The sequence below is a fragment of the Gymnodraco acuticeps genome, unplaced genomic scaffold (genome assembly GCF_902827175.1).
Source record: "Gymnodraco acuticeps unplaced genomic scaffold, fGymAcu1.1, whole genome shotgun sequence".
Lineage (NCBI taxonomy): Eukaryota > Metazoa > Chordata > Actinopteri > Perciformes > Bathydraconidae > Gymnodraco > Gymnodraco acuticeps.
In genome coordinates, this window is record NW_022990685.1 from 1263498 (window position 1) to 1278635 (window position 15138).

Genomic DNA, 15138 nt, shown 5'->3' on the forward strand with positions numbered 1-15138 from the left:
CATCTGTTAATAAGCAAAGATAAGTTTCAGTTTTAAATACACTCATGTATTGCAGGCAGCATTTATCAAGGTGTTCACCTGTGTCTTTTCCCACACCGACTGTTACTAGTACAAACCTGTTGGATCATCCTCTCACAATAACATTATTTGTAGCCTAGCAGAGTGCCTCAGGTACCTCTAACATAAGGTTTACTTACTTATCTGAATTTTGAAGCCATACTATATTGTGAATTAAACCATTATGTCAATTTTTTAACAAGCTAGCCCAGCAACATCAAGTGATGGTGTGGTCCCAATTCGCATATTTGGTTCCAGGCTTCATACTCAAAGCATTTAATCTACTTTATAGCCTCTGTAGAAAGGCATGGACTTAATAGCAAGATAGTGAAACACAAATTTGCATGACAAGTCTTACTGATGACATTGATCATGTGTTTGAGTGTTACAATACCTTTGGATGAACTCCAGTGTGCATGATCCAACGGGATATTTGAGGTTGAAGACATAGTAGCTGCTGAATAAAGCAGCTAGCCCATGCAAAAAAAATGGGTGTGGGCCCATTACCACTTGTCCCTCGATGGATAGCATCCACCCAGAAGGCTTCATTGTGTCACCTGAAATGAACAGATACCCCGTCATGCGTTATTGTGGATAGGTACATTCCTAGAATCAATCAAAAATAATACTTGAGCTGGAGATGTCAATACCAGATCCGAGTAACATTCATGATTGCCAAGGACCAAAAAGCAGGAAAATATACAGTGCAGAGCATGCAAGGACATGACACAGAACCCTCCAGGTGGACAGCACTTTTCTACTCCACCATCAGTGAGGTAGGCTACTTAACAGTCACTGTAAAAGCATCAAAGGTGTTTGTGCAGATAGGAGAATCTGGCTGAACGACAAAGCAACTCCCTAGCCCTCCTCCCTCTGCCTTTATGGATAGACGGTTTAACCTCATTCCTCTATGGGTAGATGGTTACGAGCCCAGCTAGAACGAGAACATGTCAACTCGTCAGACCCCTGAATCATTGAAACAGGCTATAGATTTTAACTAACGCGAATCGCTGAAACATATGGCGTCAGAGTATCGTAAGTGTCGTTTCACAGACTGGACTTGAATGGAGTGCAGGAGAGATGGAAGGCCTTCAGTCAGATTCTCCCCTTGATGCAAAGGAACACTTAAGCTCTTTAGAGTAACTATTCAGTATCCTATACCTCATCGATGGTGGAGCAGAACAGGGATGTCCTAAGAGAAATTATATAACTAGAATAAAAGCAGCAGTGAAGTCTAGCCATTCAGGTCAGAAAAGCAGGAAATCCAGTATAAACAGGAACAATCCCAACCCTGAACATTACATTACCTTGAATGATCAAGCAGGGGGTGCTTGGGAGTGCTGCAGTATTCACTACATCAGCAGCAGTGGCACAGGTCTGAAACAAAGTAACACACAATAGCATAGATTTAACATTATGCAAGGATGAAGATCGTTCATTGGTCAGAGGTAAATCAGAACATAATAAATGGTCTAATAATAATAATAATTACTTGCATTTATATAGCGCTTTTCAAGACACCCAAAGCGCTTACAAATGGACGTCCGCAAACCAATGTGTAGCCCCCGCCTGGGTGATGCTAAGGCAACAGCTAATCCGCGCACTACAGCTCAACACAGATCAGCTCGGCCCATTTGGAGCAACTTGGGGGTTAAGTGTCTTGCTCAAGGACACTTCCGACATGCGGACAGTCAGAGCCAGGATTCGAACCACCAACCCTACGGTCGATGAACGACCAGCTCTACCAACTGAGCTTCAGTTGCCCCTAATGTAATCACTCGTTTAGCATTTTAAATATTTAAATACATTTTAAAAAACTTACATCAACTTCGAGCATCAGTTTCTCCGTAGGCTCCTTAAAGTAGACCATAAGGAGCTGGAGGATGCAGGCAGCCTTCTCCGAACCCTCTGGATCATAGCAGGCCAGAAATTCCCTGATCTTCGGGTTGTCCAGTTTCTGACAGAAATGCAGGATGGTCTGTCCTCTCTGATGACCTAGAAAAAAGGAGACCAGAGAAAGGAGAAATTACAAAGGCAACCAACAAAAGGAATTTTTCAGTTTGCATGCAGATTATGAACATGAGCATGTTGTAAAGGTGTTCAAGGTCAGGTAGTCGAGCATCCCATTTAGACGAGACAGCAGTCACAATCATATCGAAATGTTAACTACCTTAGCTGCAACAACACTCGAACAGTCACTAGCAATTTCCTCGAGGATGGCGCACGCACACCAGGATCACGAGGATGTCAAATCTGGAATAGAGGCAGTAAAAAACCACCACAGGGAAGCAAGAGAGGTAAGCTCACATAAATGTACTGTCAAACAGTATTGGATGAAGTGATTAATCTCAGGTGTGCTGCACAGGTAACAAATGTCTGAGCTTCAGTACTTCATGGAGGGAAGCACTGGAGCTGGGGACTGCAGTTATGCACAGTCTATAAACTACGGTCTGTGTTGCATACTAGGCCTACCTCCAACTAGGAAGCAATCCGTGGATTGGATTTAGGCAATACACCTCGTCGCGTCGGTCAACACCAGGCAGGCAATCAGTAGGCCTAGAGCAAGATACAAGATCTGTTTATTCGCCATGTAGTTTTACAACATACTAGAAATGTGTTGCTGGTAGGTACTGACATAAAGACAACATTGGACAGGGTGCAGGGACAAGACAGGACAAGTGCAAAACAGGACAGTGTACAAAATGCAGGTAAAAGTAGAAGCTAATTTAGGCTAGAATAGTATAGAAGTAAAATAAGATTTAAAAAATTGTGTTTTCAGAGAAATAACATTACGCATTGCAATAACCTATAAACATTTCAAACCTATAAACATTGCGAATCTGTAAACATTGTGAAGAGGCAAGAGAGTTTGGTAATCCTTTATCATCCAGAGTAGTGTTGATGAAAGTATTGAGTGATTGAAACTTTGCTCGCCACAGGATGGCGTCTGTAACGCACATATTAACATAGATACGCTCCTCTGAAATGATTGTCCCCTGCAATTATTATTATCCCTCAATCGAGATCGCTATTCAGCTAGCTAACGTTAGCTTAAACAAACGTAACATGCAACGTTAGCCTAATCTAAAATGCTCTACTACGGCGTACCTTTCATGTGGCTCGTCAGCTCAGACTCTCGCATCGTTATTTTTGCAAACTTTGCAGGAGGCTACTCGTGGGCTTGACCCTCGTCTTAGCCATGGCTTGTATTTGTCTTCTGCTAGCCAACGCTCGTTGAAACTGCAACCTCCTGGCACACAGTCATCTATCACTCTCATCAGAATGCCCAGGTCACACGTAACACAAACACTTGCAGGTCGCGCGCATAGCGCGGGAAGGCCGCAGCGGAGCTGTTTTATGTAGAAGCGAAGCAATTCTTTTCTTTTAATCTAAAAAGCGAACTATTCAGTCAGACAGCAATTTATTGTAAAAGTAAAGCATTTACATTTTCAAGCACTTTATCTCAATTTCAAGCACCATTTCCAAAATTCAAGCACTTTCCTAACCTTGAAAACAACACGTCAAATGTCAAGCATTAACAAGGATTTCAAGCACCCGTACGAACCCTGAGTAGTACAGTTAAAACCTTAACGATCCGAATAATCGATGAATCGATAGATTCATCGATTATCAAATTAGTCGTGTGTTGCAGCCCTAGTGATGACACGTGGTGACACCAATGTGCAATAGGGTCTGTGACGAATTCATTAAGAACATTGTAAGAGCAACTAACGTTACCAACTTTGACACCGATTTAGATTAGGTCTAATTTGATTAGACAATGTCATGAAACCACCAAGCACCTAGCACAAGAAACATTCATTAGCTAGCTAACATCAGCTAACCTACTAGTAAGTTAGTTAGACCATGGCGTCAGAATTCAAACTTAGCAGCAATGCTAAGCTAACTAGCTTATACCAATGGCAATTATACCAGTCTTACCGGTTAAAATATTCATTGTTCGCTCTTTCATTCGAATACAGCATAAGCCTTCTGCCAACAAATGGAACAGTCAGCAACAGTTGGCTGGCTAGCACCAGAGCCATCTACCATAGCCATATACGGCGCTGGCTAGCACTAGCTAGGCTAACGTTAAGGCCACCTGCTTGAAGGTGGACATGGCTGCTATCAAGCTAATGTTACTAGCTAACGCTAGCTATCTATTCGCTACCATGTACAAACCAACACGACACTACTCCACTGGCGTTCACAATCGAAAGCACATAATATCCACCACTAATCCACATTATGGGCAGTACTTACTTGCTGTTTACCGATGGTAACCGCTTTGGAGAAACTCACAGATGTTCACCTTGACTGTTGCCTCCGTGCGAATTTTCGAAAGGATCGAGGCATCTCTGTTAGGAGGCTTTGGGTTCCTCAATGCGCGATATGATTGGCCGTTCGAGCGATGACGTTCCGTTTCGTCCCTTCAAACGTGACACCTACGGTTAACAGGCAAACCAGTGGACAAATATCCAGAAATGACGTTTTTTCTGGCGTGTATGTCACGTGATCTTCAACTTTCTCAGCAGAATAAAATAAATATAAATATATCAGCGATTAAACAACATATTCCATTTCTTTTCACACAATACGTCTCCTTTCAGTATCAACACTAATTCGGCTGACTTATATATTTGATCCAATTGGTAGATAGGGACACCTAGTGGTTAAAGCACGTTATTGAAATATTTTGTTGAATAATCTTTCATCTTTAATAACCTGACTTTGGAAAGGGCTGGAAAGATACTTTTTTCACCAGGGGCCTCTAAATAGGGCCCAGATAAGAAATATGAAATATGGGAACCGTAACTCACCCAGACATTTTTTTTCAATCTAATGTCAAACTCTCACAAAATCCTGTCTAGAGCTAAAGATTGGACACCCTTTGGTGAGGGAGGGAGAGAAAATTGAAAAAAGGTGCTTGGCGCTTCGAGACTTTGAGAGTGTGTTGCTTCACTTGTGTGGAACCCGCTTGCAAAATTTGGGGCCGCGGTGACCTTCAACCAAGTCTCAAACTAAGGTTAAAGGCAGTGCTGGAATTGGGCCGGTACTCACCGGTACGCAGTACCGGCACTTCTGGTTCTGACCCATGGAGTACCGGCACTTCTTGCTCAGTACCGGCATGCTGGCGGTACTCCGGTACTCATGCACCGTGCCAGTACTCAACACTCTCCCGCCGTTCTTATTATACATCCATATATATATATACAGCCGCCCGGTACTCAGTAGATGCGTCATGAGGTGCCGAACGGACATTCTCATCGCTCTAACCGCTGGAGTTTCACAGCGGCTGTCAGCTGTTTACTCCTGTCATTCAAACAGAACGTGCTGTTCAACTTTGGTTCTTAAAACAGATAAAGTAATTATCGTAGGTGACTTTAATATTCATGTTGACGATGATAAAAATAGCCTTACTGTTGCATTTAACTCTATATTAGATTCTGTTGGTTTTTGTCAGAGTGTAAATAAACCAACCCACTGCTATAATCACACTCTCGACCTTGTTCTGACTTATGGTATTGAAATTGAGCAACTATTAGTCGAACCGCATAATCCTGCTTTATCCGACCATTTCTTAGTAACTTTTGAAGTACTGTTACGAGACTACAAAGCATTAGTCAAAAGCTCCTGCAGCAGAAACCTATCTGTTAGTGCTATAGCCAAATTTAAGGAAGAGATTCCACCAATACTTAACTCGATAGCATGTCTGCATGTAAGGGAGGAAACTTATACAAAATGTACACCACCCCAAATTGATCATGTTGTTGATAGTGCTACAGATGCGCTGCGAATACAATTAGACTCTGTTGCTCCTTTGAAAAAGAAGAAAATAAAACAACATAGATTAGCTCCATGGCATAATGCCGAAACCCGCAAAATAAAGCAAAAGTCGAGACAACTTGAAAGGATATGGCGTTCTACTAAACTTGAAGAATCTCGTTTAATTTGGCATATTACTCTCAATGAATATAAGAAAGCACTGCGTAAAGCGAGAGCAGCCTACTACTCTTCATTAATAGATGAGAATAAGAATAATGCAAGATTTCTTTTCAGCACTGTAGCCAGGCTGACAGAGAGCCACAGCTTGATTGAGCCTTCTATTCCCATAGCACTCAGTAGTAATGATTTTATGTGCTTTTTTAACGATAAAATTGTTACTCTTAGAAACAAAATTAATGACCTCTTGCCTTTGACCAGTATAGTGTTATCAACAGCTCCCGGAAACGTAAGTTCTAATATTACACTAGATAGTAAACTAGAATGCTTTTCAGCCATAAACCTTGAACAATTAAATTCAATGATTCTCTCTTCTAAACCATCAACGTGTATGTTAGACCCAATTCCAACTAAGCTGTTGAAGGAAGTTTTTCCATTAATTAGCACTTATTTATTAAATATTATGAATATGTCTTTATTATCAGGCTATGTTCCACAATCATTCAAAGTAGCAGTGATAAAACCGCTTCTTAAAAAGCACAACCTCGATCCAGAGGTTTTAGCCAATTATAGACCTATTTCTAATCTTCCGTTCCTCTCAAAGATTCTTGAGAAAGCGGTCGCAAAACAGTTGTGTGATTACTTAAAAAACAATGATTTATTTGAAGACTTTCAGTCTGGCTTTAGAACACATCATAGCACAGAGACAGCTCTGGTTAAAGTCACAAATGACATTCTAATAGCCTCAGACAAGGGACGTGTCTCTATTCTTGTTTTGCTCGATCTCAGTGCTGCATTTGATACTATCGACCATGATATCTTATTGCAAAGACTAGAGCACTTAGTTGGCATACAGGGAACTGCTTTAGACTGGTTTAGGTCCTATCTATCTGAACGCTCTCAGTTTGTACGTGTCAATGATGAATCTTCCACACAAACCAAAGTTAGCCATGGAGTGCCACAGGGCTCAGTGCTCGGACCTATTTTGTTCACATTATATATGCTTCCGTTAGGCAATATTATAAGGAATCATTCTGTAAACTTTCATTGTTATGCGGATGATACTCAACTATATTTATCAATCAAGCCTGATGAAATTAATCATCTAAATAAAATTCAAGACTGCCTTAAGGACTTAAAAACGTGGATGACCTTAAACTTTTTGATGTTAAACACGACCAAAACTGAAGTTATTGTACTTGGCCCGAAGAATCTACGAAACAAATTATCTAAGGATATACTAACTATGGATGGCATTAATTTGGCCTCCAGTGAGACTGTAAGGAATCTTGGTGTTATATTTGATCAGGATTTATCCTTTAACGCCCACATAAAATCAATTTCAAGGACCGCCTACTTCCATCTACGTAACATTGCAAAAATCAGGCATATCTTGCCTCAAAACGATGCAGAGAAACTAGTCCATGCATTTGTTACTTCAAGGCTGGATTATTGTAACTCTTTATTATCAGGGTGTACCAAGAAGTCAGTCAAGTCGCTTCAGCTGATTCAAAATGCTGCAGCTCGTGTACTAACCAGAGTTAGGAAAAGGGACCACATTACTCCTGTTCTGGCTGCCTTACACTGGCTCCCTATAGAACACAGGATAGAATTTAAAATTCTTCTTCTCGCCTACAAAGCCCTTAATGGGCAGGCGCCATCTTACCTTAAAGAACTCATTATACCCTACTGTCCTACTAGGGCATTGCGTTCCAAGAATGCAGGGTTGTTGGTTGTTCCTAGAGTCTCTAAAAGTACAATGGGAGCCAGAGCCTTTTCTTATCAAGCTCCACATTTGTGGAATCAGCTTCCAGTTTGTGTTCGGGCGGCAGACACCCTATCCGTTTTTAAGAGTGCGCTTAAGACCTTCCTTTTTGATAAAGCTTATAGTTAGGGCTGATTAGATCCAGCCCCTAGTTTTGCTGATATAGGCTTAGTTTGTCGGGGGACATCTTACTTCTTCCTTCTCTCTGTCTATACCTGTGTACTCTCATGTTCCGATTAACCCAGCTTCCCCAAATGTCTTTCTTTTTGGTGTCTATATACGCCGGGATCCGGAGTCATGGATGATCCTGCGCTCCTCTGTCCTGGATCGCGAGCCCTGGATCTTGAGTCGTGGCTGTGGTCCTGGACCATAGGTCCTGGATGGATATCCTCGTGGATTCATCTTCCTATTATACACACATGCATTTCCAAACATTTGGACTACCTATGTTGCAAATGTATTATCTTTTCAATTTACACACGGCATCTATTGCACGTCTGTCCGTCCTGGGAGAGGGATCCCTCCTCTGTTGCTCTCCCTGAGGTTTCTCCCATTTTTCCCTTTAAACTGTGGGTTTTCTCCGGAAGTTTTTCCTTGTACGATGTGAGGGTCTAAGGACAGAGGGTGTCGTATTGTCATACTGATATTTTGTACAAACTGTAAAGTCCACTGAGACAAATGTAACATTTGTGATATTGGGCTATATAAATAAACATTGATTGATTGATTGATTGATTGCTGGAGAGGGGGCGGGGCTTATCTTCTCCATGTAAATACTGTGGTGGAAACGACTATGTCAAAATTAACCTATTTGACCGTGATTTAATAGTAATACACGTTTCAAAATAATAATAATAATAATAATAATAATGCCGAAGTAACAACATACTGAAAACTGTTAGTAAAACCATGTTTTAATGCTTTACAATTTACATACCTAGATGCACGTGTGTTGTGTTTATGCAGTGCAACTCCCACCCAGTGGGTGGCTATGTAGAGTGATAGAACAGAGCAGGCACGCCCCCGAGAGAAGGAAAGCAAGTCACGTCACAAATTAGCATTTCTAAAATGTTAGCGTGGATTAATAAAAGTGCAAAAAGACAGCGGTTGTCGCCGGAAGAAACTTCAAATACAGAGAATGCTGTACCTGTGTTGGAAATTGTGTCTGATGCGGAGCTTTCTTTGGTTGATCCTCCTGCTCCAAGTTCTAGTGCATTAGCATTAGCACTAGCTCCGCCGCCTCCTCCAGAGCCTCTAACGTTAGCTGCTGCTGGCGCAACTGCCACCACCAACACCGGGCAAAGCGATGCACCTGACTGCTGGACAACGGACCAGGTGCAATATTTTTGCAAGACCAATGCATGGCTCCTTCTTAAAGATAAGAAGCTAGGATGTCGGATATGCAGAGATGTCAAATCTTTGGGAATACACACTGGACAAGGACTGAAACTGTCAACTGAATGGGGTGAGTGTGCAGTGTCTCATTTCGGTGTTGACAAGGGCAAACAACAAGCTAGCCTGAGAAAAAAAATCAAAGAACATAAAGAATCACAAGCCCATGTAAAAGCTGCTGACATCCTTACATCTGCTTCACGTGAAACTATTCAACATCAAGTGCAGTCTATGCATAAATCTGAATTAGACACCACTATCAGAGTTTTTTCGAACGGCATATAAAATTGGCAAACATAGCCGGCCATTCACAGACATGCCAATTGATTTGAATGTACAGAAACTGAATGGGCTGAACGTGGACAGGGTTTTGCACTCCAATAAAACCTGTGGCGAAATCATCGACCACATAGCTCATGAGCTGAAGAAAAAAATGGCAAAAGACATTACAGAAAACCAAAGAAAACTCTGTGTTTTGGTCGATGAATCTACCACTATTAGTGGTAAAACGGTGCTTGTTGTGTGTCTACGCTCAGCATTAGCTGATGCTGAGCCCGAAACGTTTTTTTGGGAGCTGATCGAGTTGGATGGAACAACGGCTGATGACATCACAAAGGCGTTAATGGAGTGTCTTGGAAGAGATTTTAACGAGGACTTTTTAGGTCAGTGTTTCGTTTTTTTTGCATGTGATGGGGCTTCAGTCATGCTAGGGAAGAGAACAGGCGTTGCTACCCAGTTGTGTAGTAAATTCCCAAGCCTGTTTGTGTGGCACTGCTCCAATCATCGTCTAGAGCTGGCAGTTGGGGATGTGGTCAAGGAGGTCTCAGGGCTCAATCATTTCCAGATCTTTTTGACAAACTCTATTCCTTGTTCCATGCCTCCCCCAAAAATCAGAGGCAGTTAGCGCAGTGTGCGCAAGCAGTCGGACAGCGTCTCCTGGTGATAGGGCGTGTTTTGTCCATCCGCTGGGTGGCTTCAAGTGAAAGGAGCGTCAGAGCAGTCTGGGAAAACTACCGAGTGCTTCATGATCACTTCACAAATGCTGCAAACGACACGAGCAGGGATTCCAGAGACAGAGCAAAGTACAAGGGCCTGGATGATGTGCTCACATCTGCAACGTTTGTCAGCAATCTGGGACTGATGTACGATGCGCTCACAGAGCTCAGCGACCTCTCTCGGCAACTCCAAAAAAGAGAGATGACACTGCCTACAGCAGATAGGCTCTTAACTCGAGAAATACGAGTTTTTGAATCCATGGTCACCATGCCTGGCCCACACATGACTACAGTTCATACAGCTCTAGCTGAGAAGTCCTTCAAGGGTGTTGCCCTGCGTGAGAATGGCAGGCTTGTACAGATCCATGCAGGTCAGTTTTTCCGCAGTATGGTAGAGAATCTGAGACACAGAATGACTTCCACAACCTCCTCTCATGTCAGCACAAGAGAAATCCCATTACATGGCCGGGAGGCCCGGGACAATCAGCTAATCCAGGACATGAAAGTGGAAGTTGGCCTGAAGAGGAGTTAGACGTACAGTATGGGGACGTAGAGGTGCTACGTTTGTGCGAAGTGCTGAAAGTGGACAGAAGAGAGACTGTTCAGGGCTTTCGCGAATACAAGGAAACCAGGGCATCCCGTACACCTGCTGCCATGGAGCCTCTACTGAAAGCAGTCCGAACCATCGCTGTCTCCACTAGTGAGTGTGAGCGGGCATTCAGCTGCATGAACGATATCCTTACTGCAAAAAGGAATGCTCTCTCTGTCAGCCGACTGTCCAGCCTGGTTTTCATTAAATGTAATGGACCATCACTAGGACAGTTCAATCCGGAACAGTATGTGAGGTCCTGGCTGGCAAAGGGAAGGAGAAGTGCTGATGAAAGAGCCTGTCCAGCTCCAGCCCCTGATACTGATGTCCCCAAGGCATTCTGGAGCCTTTTCTAACAATGTGAAGTATATTGCAAAGCAGCTCACCCAGTGAGAAGACTTTTGGCATAATGTGCCGATTTGTACAGATCCTGGAGATAGAAGGACTTCAGACCAACCAGGGAGTTATCTGATCAGCTTGGTGTTCAATGTAACTCTTTACCATGGCTCAGACTTTGTTACTTGCAGTTACAGTTTCTCATTTTAGATTGTGCACATTTTGCATTTGTTTTTACATGTTCTTTGTTCATGCTCTTTATCATTTTTCTGAGTTGGAAAGTTAGATTGCATCATAGTTTACTTTATACATATTTGTATTCTTCAGTGGTGAAGTATATTGCAAAGCAGCTCAGCCATGTGAGAAGACTTTTGGCACTTTATCGTTTTTCGTTTTCTGAGTTGGAAAGTTAGATTGCATTCAAAATGTACAGAAATACTTAATTTTGTTAAAGCTTTTTATAAAAAATGCTTCTGACCAGAGCTTTGTTTCCTTGTCATTAATGTTGAACACCACCAGAGGGGCTCTCACCTGAAAGGTCTCTGCTTCATGTGTCTTCAGCAGAAGATCTAGACTTTGATTGCTATATTTTCAGTTAATATTGACCTTACTGAGCTTTAGCCATATCCGCTGCCTATCATAAAAAATGTTAAGTACAGTGAACCTTTCTAAAATATACAGTAGTAAAGAGACAAACCCACCAGCATTATAGTAGCCAAATTCTTGTTTGTGGGCTGTATATATAAAATTGACTTGAAAAAGTTGCTGATTTTAGAGTACTGGCACCTTTTTCATTCCAATTCAAGCACTGGTTAAAGGTCATGTTTTCATGGCTCTCAGTACTCTAGACGGCACAAAGAAAGGTCCGACAGCTTTGAGCTTGGTGTCGTTGGAATCGCCTCGAAGAGTACATGCAGATTCATCCCTCTGCTGCTCCGAATGTCAAACGTTACGGCTTAAAACGGGACAAAGCCTTCCATTATGCCGCTTTCACTCTCGCTCTTGTGGTGACAGAGCACGCCAATTTTCCCGCATGCTAGGCAGACAAGAGTATTCTAGTTAGCTTTGGTTTGATGTAGAGATGTGATTTGATGTGTCGTTTGTCCCCCAACTCCTCTCCAAAGTTGAGATATGTAATAAAATACTCAGGGGAGTTTCCTGAATTTTCATGCCGAAAGCCAAGCACTAGGCCCTGGGTAAATTAAGACGCTGATTTGGGGCACTTTTTCCACTTTCCCTGGTGCTAGAAACTCAAGTCAGGCATCCCTGGAATCGTTGTAAAAATACATTTCTAGCTAAACGTAATTGAGAATGCAGTTTAGTTCTGTGGGAACGTAATTTTTAGGAGACAGGGTTGCCAGGACACACGCCGATTAGAATAGTCTATTCTGCACATGTGCAATAGTGCACAATTCAAATTTTACAGTAATGAGTTGTGCTCTTTATATACAGTCTATCATGGTTGTGCTAAGATGATTTTGAGTACAGTGCTTTACTGTGAAATAATAGTTAAATAACGTGAAATCCAATTCTACTGTTTTATAGATATTTTGTTGTGATATTACAGGGGCTTTTGATTACAATATTTCTCTGTAATATGATACTGCTAATAATAATAATAATGCTGTGAAATCCTTGCAATTTTTACAATGTTGTTGTGATATTACAACATTTGATGTGATATTACAGAGGATTTTGATTGCAGTATTTTATTGTGAAATAATAGTTAAATGCTGTGAAATCACAAGGATACAGTCCTTTTTACATGTATTTGTTGGGATATTACAGGGGGCCTTGATTACAATATGTCACTGTAAAATAATACTGTTAAATGTTGTGAAATGCTGGTAATTGTTTACAGTGCAGAGTAGCAGCATGGAGGTCGGATCATCACCAAAATAAATAAATAAGTGGTCCGAAAAAGGTTCATGACAAAAAGAATACACATAGCCTTCCTCAGGCAGTGTGTTTGTACCGGGGACAGGAGACCCCCCCTTGATGAGAAACTGTAAGAAATGATCGGGGAATCCCTCCGGAGTGGAGTCATGACGACTGGATCTGAATTATGTTTTCGTATTTGGTGGTTTGTGTTCCAGCTGTCGATCAGCTGTGCGCAGCGTCTCCACTGCAGCAACTCTATATCCACCAGTTAAAGGAAATACAACTAATGTGTTGTGTTATATTAGCTGTACAATTTACCACATATGGTGTTCTTAGTTTCCATACCTCCTGTGTTTTATGAGCGACTTATCAAGTCTTAGCAAACGGCATAAAACATGATTAAACATGGTAGTATATAAAACCATGCTCGTACAACCTATATAAATGCTAAACGGCGTCATTTATGAGAAAACATTTCATAACATTAACACAAATTTCTCCAAGTTATGTTTTTGTGTGCACTGAGGAGTCTCAAACAGGCGTTTGTTTAATCATTTTAAGATTGGCTTTAATCAATGTTTGAAAATGAATTCTTCATATGATAAATGAGAGGTAACATTTTATTTATGGTATTATTTCCACATATTTCTCTCCATTCTTCCTTCTGCCAACGGTGTCGCAGTTTCTCGTCTCTCCCGTTTTTGTGCTTAGTGCGTACGCATGGGTTAGAGTTTGCGTGGAGGACCGCACATTTTCCCGTCAAGTTAGTATTTTATAAATCGCAAACATTGCGTAGAAACTGGCGTACACCATTTTTTGAGCGTATATCCCTTTATAAATGAGGCCCCTGATCTGTACGTGTGTCGTACCCTGAAGCTTTAATGAACACACAGATCTGATTCTGAAGAAAGACACAAATGTCAGCATAAAGCCACTGGCCTCCTTTTTGTTATCGTGTGCACTGAAATATTGATGATTGATTGATGTCACTGTCTCAGATACTTTCCTCTGACTGTTGAACACTCTGGTATTTGTTACTGCAACATATCGGATTACAGTTAACAAAAGCTGCAGTGCAGGCCATGTATTATTTATTTTTTTAAACACAGGGGGAGAGGATGGGTGAGCATCCTGCAGTGTGAACAGTTTGTCACTATTTTTATCTCACTACCATCCGTGCCCAGTCTGTTGCTTTCCTCAAGAGTCTTGTTTTGGATCTTCGCAGAAACACTAATTTTGCCCCCCTCTCCCTTCGTGCTGAGCACTTCTCTCCGGTTGTAATTTCTCACCGCTCCGAGGCTTTCAGTTAATTCCCAAGTGATGCTACTTGTCTTAACCACCGCCCAAAATAGAAGACTTAACACACAGAAGTAGGCTACAGAGGACATGTGTGAGGCTCCCCTCCCCTGCTATCAGAGACAATGTGTTCCTGCAGATTCACACTAAGGTCTCTTCACTTGTTTTACACAAAGAAGTGTTCTTGAGTCGATGCTGGATTAAAAAGGTTTCTCTACATAATTAGTTTGATGAAGAGCAAATACTGCAGATAACTGACCGATCATTCCCTGCAAGGTGCACAAACCATCCTTGGTCAATTAAGGTTCTTGTCATAAGGAAAAGAACAAGGGATAATACTGTCTTATCAGAGGCCCTTTCAATATATAAATACACAATCTTATTAGAGTGGTGCAGTGATGACGTATTTTTGTAGGTCGTCCCAGAAGTTAGCATCTCAAAGGGCTCCCTTGACAAAAAGCAATAGGATTTTTCCATTGGATCTTGGTATATTGCAAAACATAAGATCTGTGGCCAACGATACGATGATACTTACCACGTTTTGTTCAGCAGGATAACATATTAACGCCAATTTGTCATTTTTTTTTTAAGCGTATGCAATCGGCAGAAGTAAAATGCTAACGCTAGGCTATAAACGGACTACATCACGGTGTCATGGCTGTCCATCACCACCGCTAAGCTAAAGGTGGTCTCGTGTCGGCATAATGACGTTTTGTAGCATCTTTGTGTCACTTGTTAGCAATCGTCGTTTCTATGACACGTAGAATTTTTCCGACATTCCAAGTGGGGTATTTACTGACATATTTTCAGGGGGGCCAGAGGGGTGTGTTGTGGTGGATGTGTTGGGGGGGGTCTCTTCTGCCTGGGCCCCCAGAGTGTTTTGC

At 41.8% G+C, this 15138-nt stretch overlaps 1 long non-coding RNA gene across 1 annotated transcript; it reads right to left on the reverse strand.

Moving 5' to 3' along the window:
* Positions 1 to 1971: 1971 nt before the first annotated feature.
* On the reverse strand, positions 1972 to 4526 carry LOC117555397. The gene is made up of 4 exons (XR_004570394.1): positions 4321 to 4526; positions 2530 to 2613; positions 2228 to 2310; positions 1972 to 2052 (listed from the first exon to the last, which is right to left on the reverse strand). It is a non-coding gene; the product is annotated as an uncharacterized LOC117555397 (long non-coding RNA).
* Positions 4527 to 15138: the final 10612 nt, after the last annotated feature.